This window comes from Gavia stellata, chromosome 16 (genome assembly GCF_030936135.1).
Source record: "Gavia stellata isolate bGavSte3 chromosome 16, bGavSte3.hap2, whole genome shotgun sequence".
NCBI lineage: Eukaryota > Metazoa > Chordata > Aves > Gaviiformes > Gaviidae > Gavia > Gavia stellata.
This window is the reverse complement of record NC_082609.1, coordinates 10,099,767-10,125,089: the sequence shown is the minus strand read 5'-3', so window position 1 is coordinate 10,125,089 and position 25,323 is coordinate 10,099,767.

Sequence of the window (25,323 nt, the reverse complement as noted above, 5' to 3'; positions counted from 1 at the left end):
TTCTATTTCCATGTGTGAGTTGAAGCCAAAGTCAGAAAAAATTCTACTTTGTTCCCGAACAATGGGGCTGTGTTTTTTTGCATGATGACTCTGGCTTTTCGGCCGGTGTGCCATGCTTCACTTCTAGCTGTGGCCCATGGCTGGTGCTCAGCAGAGGCTGAATATACCCACAATGAATCCGAGCAGTTATGCAATGCTGTACATGAAGTAAAATTCCTTTCTAACCCCTGCAGGCGATCAGTTTACGCCCTGAATGATGAGATTTTGATTACCCTTATCTAAGTTACAAATACTGTTAACGGCTGTGAAATCAGCTAGCTCTGGTAAGGCCCATCAAAGCACAGATCTTGGTGGCCTTCTGAGGCTGCAAGTCCTTTGCAGCTCCATGGGATGTCGTGGTGCTTTGCCATGTGAAATCCTTTCACTCTGCAGATGTTACTTGCTGAGGCCTTGTAGATCAAAACCCAACTCCTGCCATTTCCAGCCTGACAATTTTTAATGAGCAAATACCGCCCTGGAAAGCGTTGACAGTAGGAATGGCAGGCTGCTTCCCCAGAGTCGGCAGGGAGAGCTTGTTGCTTCAATGCTGAATCTCCCTCTGAATGCAGAGACCAGTTCCAGCATCCTCAACCCCACATGGCATTGGTTATAGCGTGGGGAGCAGCTTTGCTCTCCCAGCAAGCGCAGTTTCCCAGGGCAGCTTCATTCTTCTGTGAACAAAAGTTGTTGAGCTGTGGGGAGGCTCCTGACTGGAAGGTGGGACCTTTCCATGGGCCAGACTGAGATTGTTGGGTGGAATGAGGCTGGATGGTGTTAGGCACTCAGATACATCTCTCCCCTGGATTCCTCTGTCTGATATTTCACATACAGAAAAAGATAAATAGATTTTAAAAAAAAAATCCAGTCCAGCAGTAAGCCAGAGCTTCAGCCTGGTGGGAGGGAAGAAGAATTGATAAGTTGATCAGTTTTCAAGGCCAGGAGAGATCAATAGGACCAGTTGGTCTGGTGTGCCATGCAAACCAGACCATAGATGATAACAGTGATTCCTGTATCAAGCCTGTCTGAGATAGCATTGTTGTTTTGACTTGTGGGAGGATCTCTTGCACCACAGGGATGGATTCCAGTATAAGACCAGGGATGAATAGACTGAAATAGGTGTGACCCAGAGGATAATGCGGCCTTCTGCATCTTAATATACCCATCTGTGAAATGCAAATAATAACAGGGGAACCTTGTAGGGATTCATTAGTCCTTTGAAGTTGGCATGTGTTACATGCTATTATTGTGATCTTCTAAAGTTGGCCTCATCCCTGCCTTTTGGACATACACCTCTCGCTGTTGCTCACTTCCTGATTCATTTCCCCCTCCTCCCTGGCCCTGTCAAGCTAAGTCAGCAGCGGCAAAGGCCTGTCCAGGACAGTCAGCCACATGTCATGGTGGCTCATGCTCTGGGAAGGGTTGCAAAGATGAGGCCCGCACTCTGGTTCAAGCAGGGAGTACTGGAAATTGCTGCCATTGCATTGCAGATGTGACAAGGAGACCCAGGACCTTTCTGTGCTGGAGGGTGTACAAATGGCATGTAAGACAGTTCATAACCCAAGATGCTTTTTTTGACTTTTATATCGGAGCTAAAGGGTGGATTTGGGCAGGAAAGGAAAACTGGTGACGGGGAAGGGCGTGACTGGTGAGATGTTGGGTCCAGAGGAGGATGCAGTAGATGTTGGATTTAGGGGAAGTTGTTAGATGCTCTTGGTGCACAGAGATTCGCAAAGTAACTCATCCAAATTAAGTTATCCACATTCTTTCCTTTTGAATCAGTGAGTCCAACTGACACAGGTTTTTTTGCTGTGTTTTATTTTTCAGTGAAGCTTGTTGCCATGCTCTGGACATGTTTCTGAAAAGCTTTTTGCTGAGGCTTCATGTGCTCTAGGATGCATGGCTGTGCACTTGATTCTCAGAGGTGGATGAAATTGGGAAATTCCCGTCATTCCTCTCCTGGCCTCTAGCAGCTCACCCTCCTTGGTGAGCTGGCAGAGAGGGAATAATGCTCCAGGATGCTGAGAGTTAACACACTCCACTGCTGCATTTACAGTGATGCAGCCAGGTGGTGTGAGGAGTCAGTTGCTGTGCTGCTGAGCTGCGTTGCATACCCAACACAACGGTGGGAAATGAAAAGTCCTTCAGATGGCTGCTCACTGGGTCAGACTGGTGGAGCTCTTCTTTGGGCTCAGGAAGCTCATCCTGGCTGAAGGGAAATAACTGATGTAGACCTTGAGTAACTGCAGTGATGATGAGACTTCAGGATGACCAAAACTTGTTTCCCTGGAGATCCGGGCAGTACTTGCCTGAGAGCTGCAGCAGCAGTAGGTATGGACAGGGGAGCTCTGAGATGTGTGGCTATCGCAGTCTGGAAACTCAAACTTGTTTCCATTAGCTTGGGGTTGGCTGTCCTGTTGGCTGATCAGCTACTGGGTTTTGGTCACAGAAGTGCATGCAAGCAGAAGAGTTTTGTCCAGTGTCATAAACCTTGTTCTTGCATGGGATGTGTGTGGATGAAGTGCCTCCCAAGCTGCACTGAGGAGATGGGTGAGACTGGTGGCTCTTCTTGCAGCAGAGTGTAGCCCAGGGTGGGTGCATAACTGGGTGTCTCTGGGAGGCAGGAAGACATCTTGATGTAGTTGTTGCCAGCAGAGATGAGTCCTTTTCTAAGGCACTAGGCAAGATGTACAGAACAGACCCTCTCTGTGGGCAACACTTACGCAGATGCAGCCCAAAAGGCAATGTTAGTGTTGGCAGCACAATAATCTTCCCTTGATGTTTCTTATTTGACAGCTGCAGATGAGCCCAAAGTGAGCTGCAAGGGGCTGCTTGCTCTGAACCTAAAGTGTTAATAGTGCTGAGAGGCTGATTAAAAATGGGTAAGTGTTTTTGTCTTTTGAAGTCCCTGCATTTTGGAATATTTCAGTTTGGAGGTATAACTCTAACTCACAAAACACTGCTGAAGTTGAGAGCTCTGCCTTGTCTGCAAGGCAAAATACAATCTACCCTGGGTTTCCTTGTGAAATATGCCCAACAGCTATGCCTCTTCTCTTAGCCCCGAGGATCTCTGGGTTGTGAGAGGGGTGTAGTGGTGAGTTGGAAAAGAGAAGTTTCAATGTTTCAGAGAAAGTAAGTGTTAAACAGTGGTGCTGATGGGGTTCCTCTGAGGGGGAAGAGAGATGGCAGGGAGGTAAAAAGTGTGCCCCTCAGGACAGAAAAGGACAACTATGGTGGGAATATAGGCGTGTCTGTAGTTTTATTAGGAATATGTGGGATCTAGTTTTCCTACTCATGTTACTTCCCACTGGGTATGAAGGAGTTCACTTCCCTGGAAGAGGAGAGCAGGGGATGGGACCTGGTCTTGAAGCTGCCTGTGCTGGTGTGAACAGGGCACCTGGGGAGATGGCGGAGCACGGACCATGTGAGCGCATGTGCTGGGACCTGTGAAGGTTGTGCTGGTGTGAGCTTGGCTGGCGCTTGGGAGGAGGAGCGAGCAGCGCTGGCAGCACGGACACAGGCATGTGTTGCTTTTCCCGTCTGGTCTAAGGACCTGGCAGTGACATTGGGTAAAGTCCCCTTTGCTTGCTGAGTCATGTCAATGGTACTGAAGCCACAGCACTGATTGCAGAGATGCGAGTTTTCCAGTGGCGGGGGAAAAAAGGCAAACAGTGCTGTGAAGGGGACTGTCCCTGGCACCAGTGCCAAAGTAGGAGGTGAAACATGGGCTGCAGAGCCTGATCATGTCTCATTTTGTCCTGCTGTGGTGGCTTTGGAGACCTGTCCCTAAACACTGCCTTGCTCTGGGGTGAGAATGGGGCTGCACAGCTCATGCTCTCAAGCATCGAGGGCACCCTCAGAGCTGCTTGGGCTGAAGACTGGCATTCAAACAGTGAAGAGCTACCAAAGCAGAGATGGTTTAAAAAAAACCAAAACAACCAACCAAAAAAATCCCCAACCAGTTATATGGCCAGGAAGCTTTCTCTTCCTGAAAACATCCACAGGTGATGCTAAATCCAATAGAAAGGAGGTGATCCCATCTGCAAAAAGGTGCCATATCGCTAAATGGGAGAAAAACAATTTTCTAAGTGGACAAGGCATCGCAATTATTTTTATATATCTGTAGGTACACTCCTGTGCAGGTACAGCCTATGAAGGACTGAAATATGGGAACACCAGAAAATGGGAGAATTATCATAAGAAAGGGATGCTAACAACTATTCTGACCTGAGAGACGTGGCAGCAATTTGTTAAAAGGGTTTATACATGAAAGCATTCATCACTAATTGGGGTGTGAACCATTTGGCTGCTTATTGGACTACCTTCCTTGTTCTCCTCAGAACCCTAAAGAGAGAAGAGGTGAATGTCCCCTGTGGCCATGTCCTGCCCACCATGCTGCTGGCCCAGGTCTGTGGCTGTAGTACTTTGTCCCTAGGACTCCACAACCTCTTGGGTTTCCACCTGACAAGAGTTTGCCTAAACTTCATGTTATGCTCCCATTTTCCCCCTGTATTTTCCTAGTTGCTCCTCCATGATTGCTTTTATCCTGTTTCCCATTTTTTCTAGGAGAACATGGTGGAAAATGGACCCAGTGAGAGCTGTCCTACCAGGCACAGCATCATTATATGCTGTTTACTTTTCCAAAACTTTAACTGGTATGTGAGCAAAAGGGTCTTTGTAATATCTCTCCCTCCTCTCAGCTGCTTTTCTCAGTGGCATCTTGCTCTTCAGCTGTTTGGCATAATTTTTAAATTCAGATTAGCAAGGTGCTATACTAAACCCATTGCTAAAGCATCAGGATTGTCTCTCCTACAGATCCGATCCTGCAGTGCAAACTCCTATGGAAATTAATGGGCTGTTTGGATTCCAGTGCAGGATTGAGACTTTATTGTGTAAATCCATCAATAAAGGCAATCAGGTGAGTCAGGCAAGTTTTATGTTTATACACTCCTGCTGTCATCCCTCATTATTCTGCTCAGGTTTTCTTTGTAACTCAAGAACCCAGGAGCAAATCCTTCAAACCATATGACTTTGCAGGGTTCTCCCCATCCCCTGAAATCACATTTCATACCATTGGTGTTTTTCTAGGAGGTTGTAGTTATCCAGTAGTAATTGGGAGGGAAATCTTACTCTTTTTTGAGATTTGGTGCTGAACATGGTTCTGGTTTTGGTACCAAGGTGTGTTTGGGCCATTCTGACCTTCTCCCACAGGTTGGTGTGGGTTTGGCTTGTAGACGGAGTGCTGCAGTGGTGAGATGATGGGGGAGAGATGTGGTCACAGGGGTCAGGACCTGGGTCTCTCTCTTCTCTCCTCTTCCTTGACTCTGTCTATGCTGTCAGGCTGCGATCTGCTCTCACCTGGCCAGTCTGACTGGGTCTGAGAGATGCTCTGCTTCCTTCAGGAGCAGGGTGGTCAGCTAGCTGTCTTAAATCGGGGGATTGTTTTGCTTTTCTATAGGAATAGAGCTTTTGGATGAAAAGAAGTCTTTAAAAACAAAACCCATCTAAAAATGCATCTCCCCTTCCCAAACCCTACCACCTCATGACTGATTCATAGGAAGACACCTTAGTAACAAAGAATGTTTTGGTTTTGTTCTTCAAATAGATTTCTAGCTCTATGCACTTTTAAACTACCATACTTTTTTTGCTTTTTCCGTTCTGGATCTCTTCCAATCAGTCCCAAGGATTTACTGAGACATGCTATATCAGGTTAGTTTTCTTCCCTTCCTGTTGGTGCCCCCTGTAATTCCATGCCCAAATATGCATACAAAAATTATCTCATGATTCAGGGCAACACACATCTCTTCAGATCTGCCATAAACCATCTGTATGGCTTAAGGCAGTTTACTTCTCTGTTCCAAACTCTCCATTGTGAACTTGGACATGATTTTGCTTTGAGTTGAAAAGAAATGTTAGGGATAACCACACACCAAATTAGGACTCTCTGCTTGCTTGGCTTTGGCTCCAGTTGTAAATATTAACAACTATTTGAGAAACACGTGGCAGCAATTTATTACAAGGGTTTATACCTAAACTGAGCTGTGTTGGCCTGTCTGCCCAAACACATATGTCATGCAGAAGTATGTTTTCTTCCTTCATCAGATAGCGCTGACCTGCCTCTCTGCACAGTCACAGCCTGCTTGCCCTTGCTTGAGCCCCTCATCACTCAAGTCTGCTTGGCGCTCTCATTTATCCACCTGTTTCAAACCTTGCAGATGACTTTTCTGTCCAAATTATTCTCTTTTCACTGGAGAACAAGGCACACAGCTTCTTCCCATGTAAATTGCATTCCAAAACTTTGATGTTGTCTTTATTTTCCTCTCTTGAGCCTCCTGTGAAACCCTGCACAGGATGACAACCTTCATTTTTTCTCTTCTTTGGGAGAGACCTGAGCAGGGCTACTTTGCCAGACCCTTTAGTATCAATAATAACACATCTCTGAGCACTGCTCTCCTTGAAGAGCGGTATCTGTATGGTCTGCCAGGTCCCACCTGAGGTGAGAAAAGGTTTTCACTAATAACACTGCAATTTCTTCTGAAGACAACAAGGAGGGACAGGGAAGGGATGAGAATTCAGTAGCATGGTTTTCTCATTAGCACAGCTGCTACATGAACTGTAGCAACAACCTCAAAGAGTTTTAACAAGGCCTCAAACCTGATGTTTTTCAAGCTTGCCTGAATGCTTACTATTTAGGTTCATAGTGGGGTGCTTTAATAAAAGCAGACTGACTTCCAGAGGTCTTTAGTGACCTGACCCTCCTGTTTTCTCTACTCGAGCCGAGTTATAAGCTCCTTTCAGATGTTTTGTTGAGATACGAAGGGTATTAGCTGTGTGTTGACTGGGCTACCTCTGTCTTACAAACCATCCTGAAGATGGCAAAAATTCCTCTGGCTGTGTGGGGAAACTGAAAGGATCTATTTATAATTTTCTTACCTTAACAAAACGTAGGGAGTGACTCAAATATGTCCCATCCTTATGGAAATTAATTGTGTTAATGGGATCATTAGAATTTAGAGCTACTGTCATCAAACTGGTTTTTGCAGCTAATGACGGTTCTTGGGAAGATTATGTCATAACGAAGGCGGAGAATCTGGTCATCTATATATATGTGATCTGACCTGAGCCCTTTCTTTGGGTTTCATTGAGCAATGCACTAATAGAGTCAACGTAGGCAAACAGCTGTCACCCTCACCATGAAAATAGAAGGTGCCTCGGTGGTCCTTGCTCTGGCATTTTTCTGCTTCTTCTCAGGTTAGTAACTTCTGATGTTCTCTGTGCTGAAATCTAGGACTGGCACAGGACACAGCCTGGGACCTCCTGTAAAGACAGTGAGATAGAGGATTAGAGAGCCCTTATTCTTCAAAAAGCATAGCGGCATAACCAGACCACCATCACTTTTCACTGTACTACTTGTATTGATTTGATATAACCCATTCTTAAGAATGGCTTTTTCTCTTGCATGTGAAAATGGTGAAGTTTTGCTGATAGGTGAAAATATCTGATTTTAGTAGAGTTAACAGTTTAAGAACAAATGAAAAAACCAAAACCTCAGTTGTCTAAGTGGAGGAATACAAATTTCCAACTAGGCTGGATTTTTGCATAAAAAGCTTGAATTTGAACAAAAGTGTAATACAATTTTTGGTAAATTCAGAAGAATGGGAATTTCTTGTCAACACTTCTACTAAAGAACACATTTTTGTATGGCTACAATAGAGATACTTCAGCAGGAGTTTAGGCTTGATGCAATGGTCTTTCGCTTTACTGCTTATTTTCACTGAAAATGAGCTAATGAAGAATTTCTTGATGGTTTTCTGATGCCACAGCTGATGCAAGAGAAAAGGATGAAACATATTATACCAGCTCTAGGTGTCTTAGTAGAAAGAAACAGATACCAGCTACCCACTTGCTGACTCATTATTAATTTGGTAATCTATGTGAAGTAATGCAAATGGAATGGGCATTGAAAAGGAATTTAAAGGTTTGGACGAACAACAATGATATGGCCTAGCTTTGGTATCCCAATTTTAAGTGAAGATGAAGAAAGCCAAAAATACTTGGGTAAGGCTGATACAACTACCAAGGTAGTGGGGTAGAATAATAGAGAAACAGTTACTGGACCATCCTTGAGACTTGGATTTTAAGATTGAGAAAAGTAACACAGTAAAGGAGGGCACAAAGATGCAAAAAATGGATGTGCCTTTTGCATTTGAATGACGAGTGCAATGTTCCAGAAGTCTCTAATGTCCAGTCCTTTCTATCAGTGTACAATAACACACTGGATTAGCTTTTACCTAGAGGTATTTGGGTGGATTAGGAAACTGCATCAAGTATTTTAATTAAATGCTTTTGATTTAAAATTTCCCTTCAAAGATTTTGCATGGTTTCATTGTTGGGTTTTTTCTGTCACAGATGTTGCCAGCCAAGCTTCGATTAAGGCGAGTCCAACCTTTTCTATTCTGCTTCTCCTTTTGTTTTGCCAACTACACTGCTTAAAGCATGCTCTAAGCAAAGTCATTTAGACAGACTGTACTTAGATATCATAATGCTTTTTCACTGGTGGAAAAAGCAGTGAATTTCTTCATGCTTAGAGACAATACTTTTGTAATACTGCAATGGCTCTAGCTGACAGTGTATATTTGGTGTGCTATGCTGAGCACAATCCGAACAGCTCTGGGCTGGGAATCTCATGAGGTGAAGTTAGCAAAGGCATGAATTATATTTCTAATGATATTTTAGAACTTTGCTTCTGATCCACAGAAACCCCTGCTTCTGATAATTCCCGAGTTTGATAATTAAAAGAATTAAGGCAAGTCCTTTGAGTCTCAGAAAATTATTTGATTCAATGACTGAGAAGTTGGCTCCATTCATGTTTTAATGAAACAAGCTTGTCTCTCCTTAGTGAAGACCCTTTTGGAAAACACAGTAGCCAAAAATAACTAAATGGTTCATTGATTCTCCCTAGTCTACATTTCAGTTACCCAGCAGAAGCAGCAATTGGTTGATGTAGTATTACACAACATTACTGCTCTGCTTCCTGAGAGGATTGTGCTTTTCTCTGCTTTGGTCTTGCACCTGAATAGCTCTTCAGTCACTCTGGTCGATTCATTACTCTTGCATCCCACTGGCACTTCTAGGGCTATATTTTCCGCTCTTGACTAACTTATATTATAGAGTCCTCCCCTGTAGCGGGTAGCAATTTGCAGCTGTATGCAAATGAAATATGTATCCCTTTCCCCATGAATAATGGCCTTTGCAACGGGTTTTGAACTTTCTTGTTGTCTTTTCTGCCTCGGGAGCCACGAGTGGGGCTCTGGGTGCAGCCTGTGCTGCATGTGGTGAGGGGTGGGGAGCGTGGGTAGCCCCAGGCCTGGTGTGAATGGACTGTAGCTGTTGAGAGCATGTAGCACACACAAAAAAGCTTAAATGTAAGTGAACTGTTCTCAGGATCTCAATGGCCTCCGAGGGAGCCTCCACTGACTGTCCTCCACTGCTTTTCAGAATGAGTGCATGAAAATTTGGTCACTTCTGCGCAGCGGGAAGTTTTCCTGTCCCACCAACAAGGAGCCTGTCAGGAGCCCGGATGGCAAACCAGACCTCAACAAGTGCCTGATGTGCCAAAGGCTGCTGTGAGTATCAGCCACCCGCCAGCTCATGCAGCATGTCCTCTTCTGTAGCAATGAGCCTGCTCCCGGGAGGCTCTGTCTCACTTTGCGGTGTAAAACCATAGTCCTGGGCCAGACAGACCAGTTTGTAGCTCTTCAGCACACCTGTGACCCCAGTAGTGCTCTCCAGCTCATCACATGGCGGGGACACACCATAAGGTGTGAGGAGCAAATCCAGGGTGAAAACATATGTGGATTTAGTTTCTTGTTTCCATAGATAGTGTTTAATAGGATGGAAACACCTGGATGTTGGGCAGAGAGGAAGGATGGTGAAATGCCCCCAGTGCAGAGATGCTAAATACTGCAGGCATGTCTCACTGAGCCAGAGCCCCAGCGCTGGTCTGTCCCGCCGCCTTGCGCAACGGGGAGGTGGGGTTGGCAGGACTGGCCTTTAATCACTAGCTATTTCGGTTTTACATCCGAGGACTGCTCTGTCACTCACACCTCCCTTTCTTGCAGGGAAAGAGACTCAAAAAACAAGGGGAGTGGTGGAGAGGCAAACAGGAATGTGAACTCCTCGGGAGAGGTGAGGTGAAACATCGCTACCGAAGCCAGTTTTATCGGCGCGCTGGGAGCAGCATGATGCGGTGGCATTGCGTCTTCTGCCTCTGACCCACTTGCCGAGTGCGTTTCCTTGTCTGCAGCGTGGGAAATGCTGGCTTGGACTACATGGAAGGGCCTGGCAATGTGTCTGCAATGGGAGCAGGACAAATATGCTCTGCCTCGGCAAGAGGGTCCGAAGGAGCGTGAGGCTTTGTGCCATCCATGACCATAAAAGAAACCAAAACTCCTCGCAGCTCCTCCCAGGCAATCTAGTCCCTGTCGGGCAATTATTGACACAACACGTATGGTCTGTGCCTGAACCAGAGTATAGGCTAAGGAGGATACTTGTCTGTTTATAAGGCACACCACTGGCATGTGACAAATAATTAATAGCATAATGGTGCATGTGAGCTGTGACTAGGGCAGGGTGTGGGAGCAGGCTGGCTCTAATTGTCCCTTGTTTATCTTGTTGATGCACCTGGCTGGTTTCTTTGGCCCATAGCTGTTTTTCTAGATAGCAGGTCTTTATGTGGAGGGACTTGTCTTTTCGAGCCTTGGGTTTTTATTCTAGATAGGAGTGAATTGGTTTCCATCAGATAGCGTTGGTTGGAGTGACTTATTTTTACATTTGGTTAAGCAGGGTAGCTTTCTAGCTCTTGTGTGTCTGGACAATTTAAAGGCTTTGGAAAGCATAGATGTCCCAAGGGAGATCTTTTTTTAAACACCTGACTTGCCAAAGTGTGGTCCTGAAGGCAGGACAGTTTTACAGTGTCAGGAAGAGACCTACACTGAATTTCTTTGTTCAACCACAGATTTTCTGTCTGGCTTTTGGCAAGTAATTTTTCTGGGCTTGACTTTCCCACCTGCAGAGCTGGGATAAGTTAGCAAACCATCTCCTTTCCATAGTGTGAGGAGGAGAAAATGCAGATCACATGGCAATAACCTTAAGTGCTGTGTAAAGAATCCTAAAGGCTTCACATGTAGCATGTGTTTCTTGTGCTGCAAACCTGCTCGTGTGTCCTGAAAGTCAGAGGAAAGCTGTTCAGAGGAAATTAAAGACCAGACTGAAATGCTTAAGCAGGTTTTGCTACAAAAGCCTTTTGTGAAAGAGTGCTTTGCTTAATTAATGCATAACATCGTATTAAATGGAAGGTAAAAATGCTTACCTCTTACTCTAGCATACCTGGAAAGGAGGTGTGCAAGGACTTTATTGCCTGCAGCTTCATCTTTTTATTATGCATGGATTTTAAACTTCTTGGTAGAGTGTTCACTCATGAGAGATGGTAAAACTGACTCCCTCATTGAAAATTCACTAAGAAATCGCCGCTTTTATACTTAGAGGAGAACTTAGGCCCTTTGGGCATCCCTCTTGCATGTCTTATCTATTAGAAATAAGTCTACCCTGGATGCAAAAGACAAATGTACTTATCTAAACATATGGATTTATTTGTTTTATGTTGCATGCTATAGTTTAAGAGAACACATCAGGCAAACTATGGCTTTCCACTGAGTTACGCCTCAAGGAAAAAAGTAGTGTTTGAAATGTAATTCATTGGGTGGATAATTCTTTGTGGATTTGTGGGAGATGCGTCTCTGTCAGCATATCTGTGTCAACCCATGTTTTTGGTGCTTCCACAGGATGACTGCCGAGAGTTTCGGGATCTCTTCAAGAAAGGGAAACTTTCATGCACCAGAGAAAATGACCCTGTACGGGATTCCTCTGGGAAGCAACACAGCAATAAGTGCATCATGTGTGCAGAGAAGTTGTGAGTAGAGGAAAAAACAGATTTTTCTGTTAGATTGAGAAAGTGACTGCTGGAGCAACCCAGCTGCTGGTGCCAGTGGATGGGATCACTTGCCCCTCCTGCAGCCGGTGGCAGGGAAAATCTCTTGCTCCCTGGAGCATCGTGGTATTCACTTTCTCATCTTGCTTCTCTTCCAGCAAAAGAGAGAATGAGTGGAAGTTATCTAAAAACAGACAAGGAAAAGATAAGGTGAGATTAAAGTATTAGGCAGGTCAATATAAAACTTTATTGGATTTTTCACCCAAGGTAGAGAAAAGGCAACATTATTCTACTCAGTTGCTCTTTCTCTACTGATTTAATTTTGAGATCCACTTTACTGTCCCTCCTTATTTCTTCTTCATGCTCTTGAATCCCCCAAGTGAACAAAACTTGCCTGAATGTTACCGTCTGTCCCCCTGACCTGTGGATCTAGGGGCAGACAAATCCCATCAGAATAAGAAACCAGCTGTGCTGCACTGTCCTGAAACAGGGCTCAAGGGTGGAGAAGCCAGTGCTGCTGAGGCTGCTCATTAGGTTAAAATAAAAAAATCTTGGTGAAAAGCTCTGAAAAGTTCAGGAGATCATTATATTCTGGGAGGAGAGCTCAGCCCTGCACTATCTCCATGGGCCTGTGGCTCAGTTTTATCTTTTTTCATTGAAAACTGTTCTCATGGTGCTGCCATTCACCACCTTTGCCCTGCCACCGCACAGCTACTGTGCCCCTGTGTGCTGATGCTTTCCTGGTGAAAGCAGTTCTGTAAGGGGGGGAAAGTCCCTTTCCAACACTTACCTCTTGATTTCTGTCATGGCTGGGACTGGTGTGGTCCCCTTAAGCTCTAGTCTGGGGGATAATCCTGTTTCAGTGCTTTTCCTAACAACTTTAGCACAAAAAAAATGGAAGTGTGAGTGAAATTTGCTGATGGCAAAGCTGGGAGGCAGTATCAGCAGAGGAGGATCAGCGGATCACTGAGGACTAATTGGATAGCGCTGAGGCCTGGAGTAATAGAAACAAGATAAAATGTAATAACAGTGCAAGATCACACAGTCAGTGATTAACAAGAATTCCTGCTTGTTGGTTAGAAGTGACAAAGGATAAGAAAGCCCTGCATTTATTAGTGGGTCAGGGATGAGACAGGCTGTGAAAAAAGGCAAATGCAAGTCTTGGATGTACTCAGCAAGGTTTTTGCAGCAGAGGTCGGGAAGTTAAGAGTTCCAGAAATGCTAGTTCAAAGGGGGACTGTTTGAGAGAGACTATTAGGGGAAGGCAGATCTGTCTCGGAGGCGGAGGATCAGAGTGCTGAGCTGGGCTGGTCCCAGGGAATGAGAGACAGAGGGGCTGGGAGAGCTTTCCTGGGCTTGTCAGGGAGGGAAAGCATTGCCTGAACCACACGGGATTGTGAGCACATGCTGGTGATGGGGAGAAGCAGTGAGGCTCTGGGGCAGCCCCTCTGAAGTGGGGTGTGATATTTATTTCTGATGGGAGCGATGCAGTGTGGCTGCTGGCCACAGCAGGTGCAGGCTCATCCTGTGCCAGATCATATCTGTCCTACCCATGGCTAGTTTGGCTCTAGGGAAACGTGGGGCTTTGTAGTATGAGCATTTTGCCAGCGTTAGCCCAGTAGCAAAGCTGAGGAGCCCCAGATGGGATGCCAGACACAATGCTGGGGAAATCCTCCCCTGGCAGAGAGGACAAGGTGCTGGGAACTTCTGAGTGAAGCAAAGGAGGCCAGTGACCTGCTAAGGACCTTAATGCAAGCTAGCCAAAATGCTCCTATGCACAAAATGGGCAGAAAATTGCAAGTGTTAAAACCCATTTCTAAAAAAATAAAGGGTAAGTGGGATCCAGTTACTTATCCTCTGTACTTGTTGTGGGATCCAGTTACTTATCCTCTGTATTCGTTGTTTGGAATTGGCTATTGCATGTCTGAAATAGATGTAAACGTTCAATCCCCCTGATTTCAACTACGTTACATAACAGGGGCGAAATAACACTGTTTCTGTACAGTGATTTTGAACAGGGAGCAGATTAATCATCCACTCTCTAAACAACCTTCTACTGCTCATGGACTGTTAAGTGTGCTTGCATTGTGCTTTTATGTTTTAACTGCTGCTGCTTGATTGACATGTCCCAAACCATGGTTGGTCTTGGGGGTACTACTTGCTTTGTAAACGGAATTATTATCTGAGCTAGAATCTGTGAAAAAGCTGTAGCTGTGCATTAAGGATCTTGGGAGAAGTGGGAGGGACTTCATTACTGTATCGGTCACATCACTGGCATGCTTTGGATAGCCCGACAAGGAGAATAATAATTAGTTGGACCATACTAGAAAACTCCCAACACGTGCTGTGCAGGCAGAAGGACCCGTAATTTTTCTGACTCACTCACTCCTCTGTTTATATACTAAATGGCTGGTACTGCACACCCTCTTCTCTCGCCCACACCCAAGCTCTCCTGTGATGCATTTGTGATGTTTCAATGCTTTCCTGGCAGGAAACCTAAGAATCAGATCAATAAGGCAAGGAGAACAGGGTGCCCTAACTGCTGCCCTCCTTCCGCAGGACGACTGCAGCGAGTATCGCTCCCAGTTTGAAGCTGGTGGACGACTGTCCTGCACAAGGGAGAATGACCCTGTCCGGGATTCCTCTGGCAAGCAGCACACCAACAAATGTCTCATGTGTGCTGAGAAGTTGTGAGTAGAGCTTCCTCTGAGCAACAACAGCAAAGAGGGAAACCTCCTGCTGCAAAACAGCAGCTTCTGCCTGTGGAGCTACATCTGGGCGATGCCTGGGAGAGTCCTGAGTCCCAGTGGCGCTCCAAGAGATGCTCTGGCCATTTCCCCTCTTCTCACTTCCCTTTCAGCGTGAAGGGCCCTGGGGCGGGTGAGAAGCAGCATGGAGTAGAGGAGAAGCAAGGTTGATAGAGAGCACCCCCTTTCCCAGGGGACTGTCGGGTGCGGGCAGCTCCTGAGGAGTTTCCCACGCGTGTACTTTGCCTTCCAGATGCTCTCTCTCTACTCCCATAGAGCATATGCAGAAGCAGCCCTGATATGAAAGCAGCCACCTGGATCCAGGATGTAGCATACAGTGGGAATGGTGAGGAGAAGGGAGAAGGCTTAGGGGTGGGAATTAGGAACAGGACCACCAGGAACAGGGACTGCGGACGGGGAGGCAGTGCCTAAGGGCATGATGCTAGCTTACAGGGCAGCCCCAGGTCCTGGTGGCATTTGCACTGCCGTAGCACTCCCTTTTCCTCCTCTCCCCTTCTTCCAGCAAAAAGGAAGCCCAGAGAGGAGGTCAATCTGGTGGAACTGCCCAGCGCAACAAACCACTCACTTCAGAGCGTACAAACCAGGTGAGATGGAGCTTAGAGCCTGCCCTGAGCTCACAGAAAGGGGCTGGTGCGATTCTGTGGGATCCTGTTGGCCAGGGACTATCTGTGGTCAGCCTAGGGTGACCACGGTGTTTGGGATCCTGGAGCTAGCTAATGATGGGGGAGAAGCAGTTTGTATTGCAAAGCCTTGCTGATTTGTGGGATGGACCTGTGTGTAAGCATACAAAGTGGGCATGTTTGCACTTGGCAGAGTAGCCCCTCTTGCTTTCCTGATGGTGTGATGCTATATATCAGAGAAAGGGCAGGTTCAGACTCCCCACAATCCTGTCAGCCCTCAGATGATAACATTTGGTGGGTATGAAAGCCTGTATGGAGCAAGCATCAAACCTGCTTCTCCAGGAACAGCCCCACAACTCCCTGGGTCTGGGAGGAGGAGGGGGAAGACAAGGAACTGCTTTAGTTTTGCTTCTTCTCTAATTGTATAAAAGTTGTTTCTATGCTTGGTTGTTGAATGTGATCCTGCCCCTTTTGCAGAAGAGCTGCAGTGGTTCAGGATCACAGAAGGGTGTGAATGAGAGACGCCCCTTCTCATCGAACAGAGGGTGAGTACAGCAGCACGTGGGATGGCAGCCTGTCCCCCTGACCACCCCACAAGCCCTGGCACTGGTTTCTGCCCCCTTCTACCTACATGCTTTTTCCTAGGGGTGGTTAGGAGGTTAATTGAAGCAGAAATGGTTCAGTAGCACACAAGTGGCACTGTCTGGGATGGAGAATTGAACACTGCGGTGTTTGGTGCTCAGTACAGCACTTCTTCCCCACTGGCTGAGGCAGTGATGGGGAAGAGATGTGTAGAGTGGGGCATGTTTCTCATGCAACCCTTGCACCTTTTTGTCCTTGTCTTTCCCGTGCATGAAGCACCCACGATTGCTGTGCTCAAAATTCCTCTCAGGACAGCTTTGCCCAGCAAACCCCGTCTCCTGGCAGGGCATGTGTCTGCCTGGCCCTGGCTCTGACCCTCACCTGCTGGCTCAGAGGCAGTGCCTGGTGCACCATGTGGTTTCTGGGCACTGGTCAGGCACTCCTGTTTTATAGCTGCTGGGCCTGAGCACGACTCAGTTGTTGCTTTTTCAGAACCTTTGCTGGGGAGCTCTGAGATTTCTTGCTTTTGGCTGGTGTAGTCCCTTCATCCCCCCACCCACTAAGCAATGCCAGTGGACAGACAGGGTTGCGGAGTCTTGGGGTGGTGATGCACTTGGGCTGTGCACAGGGCCAGGTTTGTCCTGCTGTTGGCTGTCTCCCTGTTAGCATGTGGCTGGGGGGCTTCTCGCCCTCCCCTCTCCTGGTGGGTGGGTGCTGCCATAGTGCAAGCAGCTCCCCAAGGGCTGTGGGGAGGGTGGGCTCACACTGCGTTCCCCCTGTTCTGGAGAAGTGTGATGAGCTGTCTGTCTGCTCTTTCTCCCTGCCAGCCCGCAAGGAAACGTGGCTCAGAATGGTAGGAACTGCAACCCGGCACCTGGCCGCAAGGCGCAGAGCAGAGACACTGACACCTACCAGCTGGTAAACCCACCTCTCCCATCTTGGGTGGCAGCTGCATGGGCAGAAACGGGGACCTGTTGCGTGGGGTGCTCCTCTACTGCTGCTGAGGCCCGCTGGCTCTTTCCCAACAGCTGCTCTTGTTCCTGCTGTGACCCTAAAGCTTCTCACTTGGCCCCATGTCCTTGGAAGGGTTTGAATGAGTGAAAGCATCTGTACCTCAGTGCTAGCCCCTGTATCCCCTGGCACTAAAGCAGCGGGAAGAGGAGCGGGGCTGGATGTGCCCATACGGGACCCTCCTGAGCCAGTTTTGCTTCTGGGGTTGGCTCCTTGTTGGAAGTACATCAGCTGTGAGGGTGCTGGCCTTGAGCTCAGGCTGGGTGCCTGCCCCACACATAGCCAAAGGTGGGGCAAGGAGTTCCACCCTGCCATGTGTTGAGAAGGTGCTGAGTCGAACATCATGGCTGGAGCGGGGTGATGGAGCTGACCAGGGGATGAGGACAAGGTTGGCAGAAGGAGGGAGTGCTAAAGGGGGAAACATTGAGCAATAGATGATGACTGTGTATGGAATAAGGTGGGAGGAAGATGAAGGCGTCTGTTCTCTCTTGTCTCCACAAAAAGAAAATGCCATAGTTCCAACAAAACTAGAAGTGGAAAACATGAAACTAATAAGAGAAAATAAGTTACCATAATAAAGGGTGACTAAACTGTGGATCTCACTGTCACAGGGTGTTGTCAAGAGCAAGGATGGTTAAAAAGATGACCTGATGTTTTAATCCTTCCAGTATTTGCATACAGTAATTTAACATTTTGGAAGAGATAGTCAATGTGTTTCTGTGGGGCTGGAGGGACCTTACTGCAAACTGCCTAACTCCCTCTGAAGCCTCTGTCACTGACTGCTTTTAGAAACGGGGTATTTGAGTAAAAAAAAAAATCCTGGTGGGTGGTTCAGGTACAGCAATTTTGATGCATTCCAGAGGAAGCATTAGGTGTAATAACTCCAGTCTGCTTCAGGGCTTAGTGGTATTTCCTGGTAGCACTGGAGGAGGAGTGGATGCTGATCAGCCTGACTGACAAGAGGTGATTCAGAGAGCAAATCTGTTCCTCTCCTCTTTCCAGGGCCACCCGTGGGTTTTGTCGCAGGCAGCTCCAATTCCCCAGAGCCAAAGGAGTGGTGGCAGTGGCTGCTGGGACCTGTGATATGTGGGGCTGCCAGTGGGGTGGCTGCCTGCCCTGCGCAGTAATGCAGGCATGTGGGTCGTACTGCAGGCAGCAATGTCTGGTGCATAGGAAGGCATCTAGCAGTGAATTGCAAAGGTCAGCATTGTCTGCCTTCGTGTCATCGGTAATTACCCAGATGAGAGAGGAAGCAGCACTTTAATGAAATTAGCAAGTGATGTTTAACCAGCAGGTGCTACCACAGCACCCCAATGTCACTGAACCCCCTGTGCTGCCCAGCATGAAACCTTCCTTCCCTATGGTGCTTCCCACCCTGGGGTGCTGTTGATAAACTGTAATTTTATGCTAAATGGTGCATCTCCAGGTGGGACAGGAGGAGAAATGTTCTCTCTGTCCCAGCTGCAGCTCTCCTCTGATTGCACCATTTGCAGTCATTTGCAACATGTTTTTTATAGCACCTGGAGAAGGGGATGGGAACCCATTAGTCACTTCTTCATCTTGGTCTGGTTTTCCACACCTGGAACAGAGGGGGGTGGCCAGGCTGGGGAGGGCTGTGTCTGTGCCAGGGAACAGGCTGTGGTATTTCTGACCTCTGCTGTTTGAAATCTGCTGTGACTCTGCAAACACCCGCCCCGGCGTGCTTGTAGGGTGGAGACCTAAGTGTGAGAGCCTTTTCAGGGTCCCCAAAGGCCACTCCTTCTGCTGTGAGTTTGTCCTGGTTGTGCTACATGTGGTTTGTAAGGAAAGCTGTGTCTAAATGTTCCCGTCGTCATGCTAGAGAGGAAACGAGGGCATCCTTAGACATAGCTGCTCATGCATGCTTGTGTCTCTGAACTCAGTGGGTGCGTCAGAAGCTGTGCTGTGTGTCGCACCGCCCTTGGGCAGCGGGAGTCTGCTGTAGAGGTTTTTCCTTAATTTTGGCCAGTGGGTTTCATCTTCATTCTCGGAGATGAAATGGCATCAAATGGCATCAAAGCCCTCATAAGGAGGACTGGGGACAGGTAGCAGGAGTTTTCATCTTGTGGATGTCCGGTGAGAGAAATAAGCCTGCCCTGGGACCAAGGTGCCGAGGTGGATCAGATAAGTGGGTCTGTGGCTGGCAGTGGGGCAGGGAGGGCTCTGTCCCCAGGAGCTTGGCTGGCTGGTCCCACAAGAGACACTATCTCTTTACAAGCCTGGCCTTGCTGGAGGTGTGGCGGACGCGCTGCAGGGCAGAGGGGTCCCATGGCAATGCTTGGTTTGTAAGTAAAGGAGGGTCTTGCAAGTGAACCAGCACCAAATGTGGTTTCTTTCTCTCTTCAGCTGGACTGTGATCGAATTCTGCACGGGGTAAAGGGTGGAAGGATTTTTTGCAGCGAATCCTCACAACCAGTCTGTGGCACTGATGGGAAAACATACAAAAATGAATGTGACTTGTGTTCAGCTGCCATGTGAGTAGGCGGAGAGATTTCAGTAATACAGGGCCATCCACCATTCCCGAGTGTCTTTTGCAGCACAGTGTTTGTTTTGATATATCATGACTCACTATCAAGTGTGTCCTTGGTGCTTTGCTGTTAAGCAAACATAGATCAAAATGTCTGAGATTAATCTGATGACAGCTAATTAAGATACACAAGTTTCCAGAGTCCCCTATTCCCTTTCTGCACGATAATAAGATTGTTTGGGGAGTAATAAATGCCATCATATTGGAAGTAGCATCAAAGTATTAAGGAATCCACAGAGGACAGTCATGCTTATGGCAGAGAGCTGTGGCATTGCAAGTGAATAATAAGCCATGTCTTGTCCTCCCTTTGCAGGAGAGCTTCAAACTACATCACAGTAAACTATCGAGGTGAATGCCGAAAGCCTGCCCCTGAAGTGGTAAGCGGCATGCCACGGCTGGGCTGGGGAAACATCAATCTTTTCCTTTCCCCTTGTGAAACTCCCCTTTGGCACTGTCTCGGCTTGTGGGGGCCTGATCCAGGCAGGCACAATGGAGAGTGAAAAATGAGAAGCAGTTGGCAGTCAGTCACCAGCTGCCCTGCTGTGCTCTTCAGCAGTAGCTGGGGGTCAACACCTTGACTCCGCAGGCAGGTTAACTAACAGGTTAATTGAATGAACAAGTTAAATGAACTAATAGGTTAACTAAAGCCATACTCTGTGGCTGCTCTTCAGCCATGTCGTGCAGCATGCTCCGGTGCTGTTAGGGTCAGCTTGGGTAGTCTTGCAGATTGGGAGGGCTTGGTTGTACCGCAGGCTGGGAGGGAAGAGCGGTATTGGAGCCCCTGATCTCCTATTTTTTTTCCTGGTGTGGGACGTTGCTGAGAGGTGGAGGAAACAGCCACTCGAAGTGCCTCTTAACTGTGTGTGGCATCCCGTTTCTCCAAGTGTGTGCTGGGGAGTCAACTTGGCCCCTGTATCTGTGGCAGGATTATTAGAGCCCTAGGAGTGGGGTGTTCATGGTCCAGATGTTTAAATACAGGTTCAGACTTGAATTTAATAGATAACCTGGGCATGGTCTCCATGGTTTACGTAGGCTGTAGGGTAGGAGAGTGACATGTCTGGGAAAACATCTGGCTTTCCTCTTGAGACTTTAGTGAGGCCAGAAAGACTAGAACTGCATCAACTGTAAAGGGCTCATTTCTCAAGTAACGTCCGGAGAGATGGTTGGGAAATGAAAATTATTGGCTAAGTGGCATACTTTTGGGAAAGGTCTTGAGCCTTGATACCTTGTGCGATCCCATGTAGCAGATGAGTTAAATATTTCTCAGTTGTGCTTTGTCTTTCCACCAGTGGCAGCTTGGCAGTCTCCAGCACTTTGATTTGCAGCCAGGGTCTGCGTTTGTGTCTCCCGAGTGTGCAGGATGCCTTGTAACAACCAGGGAGGACTGTCTTCTGTATTGGCATGAACTCTTGAGAAACTGAGTATTCATCCCCAGGGAAATACTGAGATTTGTTCCCACTCTCCAAACCTGGAGGGAATCAAAATATTGAACCAGCCAAACAGAAGTTCTGTAAAGTTTTGGATGGGAGCTTTGGCTTCTGAATATGAATTTGGTATCAATGTTTGTTTGTAAGCAACAAAGAGCTTTCCTGTGGGATAGCCATCATGCCATGCTTTCCTCTGCTCAGTGCCAGGATGCCAGCAGATCCCCAAAACATTAAAAAGTAAACATCCCAGCTCCTTTTCCCCTCTTCTGTAAAGCAACAGAGCGGTCTCAACTTTAAACAGAGTTGAAGAAATTGTTGTACAGACAGAAATAATTTTGCCTGTGATTATACTGGAGGCCTTCGTGTCTTCACCTTTAGTGTGACGGAGCCACTGTTGGCTCATGTATTCTGGGAGCGCAGGGAGGCCAGGCACTACGCAGGCCTGTTGGTGACTGCTCACACTGCCCAAGACAGGCAAGGTTGGGTATACCATAGCAACTGAAAAAGAGGATTCCCACAAAACTGTGCCTGGTCTGGAATTCCTTACTGTTTAGTGTTTTACCAAGCTGTTACAGCTCTCAAGCCTATGCAATTAGAGGAATATGCCATTTACTAAAAGTCAGACAGCTTGTAGCTATGTTAAGTATTCCAAGGAGAGTTGGATGCAATTAAAAGGGAAAGTGATAAGCTTTTTCCCTGGGGCAAACCTAAGCCAAACATAAACCCCCACGCACAATGATTTATACTTTATTTATGTATATTACGTCAGCAGGAGAATCAGATTGGAAATTTATGGAAGCCCATTTCCTTGGAAAACCTTTAGAGTCCATCAAAGACTTTCCCTTTTTCTCAGTTGGAAGCTTATGAGCAATGTTATTTTCAGCACTGAAATTCATGGTCACTTGCAGCGTAATGAATTCTTTTCTTCTACTGAAGATCTAGGCACTCAATATATGCTACTAAACCCCAGAGGAAGCCAGCTCCAGCAGTGCTTTTGGCATCAGAAATGGTTTTACAGTTGCAATGTGCAAAATGAAAAGGCAAAGGCCTCTCTTTAAGCTTTGGAGGAAGATAAGAAATTGTTAACCAAAAATGTAATATTTCCTCGAGTTATATTTTGAAATTATCCATGGAGGCTGCTGTGTTGCCTCACAAAATGTGGGTCTAAGCTACCTCATCTCTTCACAGCTCATTGTCTGCACCCGCTCCTGCCTGCAAAGCTCCTACTGGATTTCCAGGCGTTACTGGCAACTCTCCTTGCCTGGTGACCAGATTTTAACCAGGGACGGATGCTTGTAGGAAAGAATGGGAGCAGTGTGGTTTGAGAGAGATCTGACACTAAAGGGTGTATCTGTGCACTGCTGTGATGGAAAACCTTCCTGCAGAGAGACCCTGTTCCTGGGGCCTCGGGCTGGCTGGTGTCCGGGCTCACCACCTTTCCCGGGAGGTCTGTGCTGTAACCAAATTCCTTTGATCCTGTTATCCTTAAAGCAGATGAACGTAGGTCTGAGTCCTGCGTTTAGATACCTTTTTTGGTAAGCCAGCCAGCTGACCACTAGGTCCTCCAATCCTATGTCATATGGGTGAATTAATTGTGGGTCTTTCCAGTACATTTCACTTTTAATGCTGCATATCCCACAGTTCCTTTACTTGTTCAAAGGTTTTTCCACAAATCACTCATGCGATAGTCACCAGTCTGCCCACATTAGTCAATAGGTCAGGGGAAAAAAGGGGATATCCAGTTTCTCCTTTTTTTATCTGTTCTTAACAAACAGATAAATCCCAGGTTTGCAATGGGCAAGTCCCATTTTCTACAGTGCTCTTTATTTTGTCATGTTTCTTTTTAAGGTGGTAGGAGGAAAAAGAAAAAAAAAAAAGCAGGACCTTTCCCAGTTAGGTAGTAGGTTTGGAAAGCACCTAGCTTCAGGCTGAATTTAGTCTTGTTTTCCTAGGCTGGTAGGGACCTAACCTGCCTGCCCTGGTGCCAGGCTCAGCTACAGTTGTTCCGTGTGGCTGCTGAGCTGGCTGGAGGGGCTGTCACACAGATACTAATGCTCTGCAAGTGTCACACACCAGTGGTCATGCTTTTGGGGATGGACTTATTTTTTGTTCTTTCTTTTCAGAAGTAATGGAGTTCAGACTGCCAGCGAACACCAGGGATCAGCTGTGACCAAAGGTACAGAGAGAGGGACAGTGATTTACCCCCTCTCATCCAGCCTGTGCTCTGGAGGTTGTGTTTCACAAGGGTTGGAGTGTCCAACCTTGCCTGGCTAGGCTGCAGGGCTGGTGCAAAGGGTTCTGCAGCGTGCTTTTTCTTCTCGCTGCAGCTAGGGGATGGTGGGGATGAGCCCATGGGGATGTGCAAACTTTCTAGTGCCTGTGGTGGTGGGCTCTGCCCATTCCTTTTCCCCCAGCTCTGGTTTTTGAGCCAAGCTGTTCCTGCAGAGCAGGGAGGATGCTGGTAGAACGGTGTGCTGCTGTCCCTCATTGTGGGGAGGCAGATGGCTTAGAGCTCCTACAGGGCACGGGAGCATCACAGTTTCCTCATGGTCCTTTCAGGTCCCTTTGCCTTCTGGGACTACAGTAATAAACCGTCTTCCCCTGTCTCCCTAGGGCAAGTAAAGGAAGAGTTGATGTCGAGCATCAGGGGAGCTGCAGAGTCCTCGGGGCCGCCAGAGCTGCCTTCATACCCTTCTAAAGCGAACGGGGCCCATCCTTGCTCAGGTGGAGGGCGAAGGGCTGTGGGGACCTAGTGGTATCTTCCCAGGTCTGCCCCATGCGTGCCGTTGCGGTCTCTGCCGCCTTACTGTGTCTTAGCGTGCTTCTACAATAAAGATAACTCAGCAGCTTCATGTTACTTTTCTTCACTAAGCCTCAAGGGAGGGACACACAGGTCCCCACTCAAGCTTTACACTGCGTAATAAGCAAGCGCAGAGGCTCCTGGGGTGCATCAGCTGCTCTAAATACCCAGCAAAGATGTTGAACCTGAGGAGGAAGAGTGTGGTCTGGGGTTTTGTGAGGAGGAACCAGGGGTCAGGTTCTCTCTGACGACTTGTAGGGTCTTGGGTCAATCACTTCACCACCCTTTCAGCCCTTCTCTTTCTTATAAAACAGACATTAAAAGGTACTTACCTACTTCAGAGGGTTGTTTTGAGGTTTAATTGGTTTACATTTGGAAACCCACAGAGGAAAATTGGGCTGGCAGTTTAACTCTTGCAGTAAGTGTCCTCTTCCAGCCTCCTCATCTGAGGCACTGGGAAATCCAACCACTTTGTTTGAGCAGCTGTGAGAAGTAGATACACTGGTACACCTTGACTGGTCATGTTAGATGGTATGCTGAGCCCTGCCCCACCAAAGCTGGAGTTGGGGGCACAGGTGGGAAGGTCTCTGGGATCTGGAGGTGTGGATTTGGCCAGCAGCATTTCTTGCTCCAAGAGGGCACCCTTGAAGCAGTGCTGGCCAAGCAGAATGCTCATCCACCTTGGTGGCCCATAGGCCATCACCATATGCTTTTGGGTCACCCTTCTGCCTTGGCCTGAACTTCCTTCCCCATACAAGGCCCTGTGGGCACAAGGGCTCAACCAGTGTCCATCTCGGGAGGGGTCCTTCCTTCAGGGTCTTGGTGCTGTGGTGAAGTGAGAAGTTCCGTGGTGTTGAATGGCTTAAGCTATTTAAGGACAAGTATCATTGTTTTGAGATGTAACTGATTTATAGATAGTTCTAATACATTTCTAGTCTGAGACTATTTAAAGATGAAGCCAGGTCTTCAAGCTGAAGGCTCCCCTGGCTAGCTGGGGGCAACACATCAGAAAGTGGGGTGGGATTTGTAAAGCAGGAGACTGTGATGGTGGGTTAACAGGAATCTGCTGGCAGTTTGCCTGTGCTTCCTGTGCTTTCTTTTATAGCTGTTACTTAAAGCAAATACATTCTTTATTTGTATAAACTTTATTGCAGGACATTTCCAGAAGACCTTGAGGGAACATACAGTGTTTGAGTCCATTTTAGCTGTGACCCGATCTGTAAACACTTTCTGCTGCAGATAAGGCTGGAGTGACTTTCAGATTTTGGCAGGATTTTACCTAATACCAATTAATTTCAGTCCCACCGAAGACACAGGTTTTTTTTTTTCTTTCAGTTAAGTTATCAAATCCCTTTTTTCTACTGCAGTTAATGAGAATTGATTTTTAAACTCTCAAAATGCTTACGCACACATCACATTTTATTTCTGCTGATAATAATAAAATCAGATTTTATTATCAGCAGACTAAGACAAGTAATTGTTAATATTTTGTATGCTGATATTTTTAATGTGAGCGAACACTATGATTTATACTGCTGCCTATTT